The sequence below is a fragment of the Colletotrichum gloeosporioides genome, assembly GCF_011800055.1.
Source record: "Colletotrichum gloeosporioides strain Lc1 chromosome Unknown consensus_58, whole genome shotgun sequence".
In the NCBI taxonomy this organism is placed as follows: domain Eukaryota; kingdom Fungi; phylum Ascomycota; class Sordariomycetes; order Glomerellales; family Glomerellaceae; genus Colletotrichum; species Colletotrichum gloeosporioides.
Window position 1 is genome coordinate 4585 of NW_025544703.1, and position 1221 is coordinate 5805.

The following is a 1221-nucleotide window of genomic DNA, read 5'->3' on the forward strand; positions in this document are numbered from 1 at the left end:
TTTCTTTATTATTAGTAAATAAAGTATTACTTATAATCTAAAGAGCTTATATACCCTTTATATCTCTAAAGTAAAGAGTAAGAAAATATATTATATAGAGGTATTAAATTATCTAATTAACTATTACTATATAGACTAATAAAGGATTTATAAGGAATTATAAGAGATATATAGCTATAAAACCTATATTAAAATATATTATTATTATTAAATAAAGTATAAAACTAACTTTCTCTTAATACTTTTTTATATATATAGGAGAAGTTTATTCCTTATTCTTTTTAAGTTCCCTAAAGAGTAATAGAGTTATAAGATATATTCCTTCTTAAAGATTAAAATACTTAGTAACCTTCTTAATATATAAGTTATATACTAAATAAACCTTTTAAACTATATAATCTCTAATTATTTAAATCTTAAGATAATACTTAATAGTACCTTAATCTTTAAGTTTATATTTAGCTTTTAGCTTATTAATAATTTATTTTACTTTAGAGGAGTAATTTTAGTAGTATAAAATAAGAATATTATTTATATAAAATAAAACTAAGACCTAATATTTAGGATCCTAAAAGAAATATACCTCTTTTAAACTTAAAGTAAGTTTTAGTTTCTTTAGAGTTATTAAGAAATATTTATATTAGAGGAGAGGTATATCTTTAAAGTTATATAAAACTTTATTAAGCTTTATATATTTTCCTTTATATTTAAAACCTTTTAGGAGTTAATAATAAATTAGAGGTTTATTTAGATCTCTCTTTATATTTAAGAAAATATTATCTATATTAAATTATTATACCTTAAGATTAAATTAAATAACTAAAGCTATTATAATATAAAATATTTTTATAGTAAGAGTTACTATATATATATTTTCTAAGGTACTTTTTTTTTAAAAGTCTTCTTATATATAGATCTTAGTCTTAAAATACTTTAGATTACTATTTATATTAACTTTATATATAAAAACTTATTTTAGGGGTAGAGGTCTTAATTATATAGATTATTAGTTAATTTCTTACTATATTCCTTTTTCTTATAGTTTCTTAATTTTAAATTTTACTACCTCTATAAAGTACTTATATAGATATTTTAGAAATATTAGAAGTTTTTTCTAGCTTTAAGGAGGTAATTAGAACTTAAATATATAGATATCTTATTCTAAGTCCTTATTATTATATTTTTATTTCTAATTTCTAATATAATTTTATATATATAAAT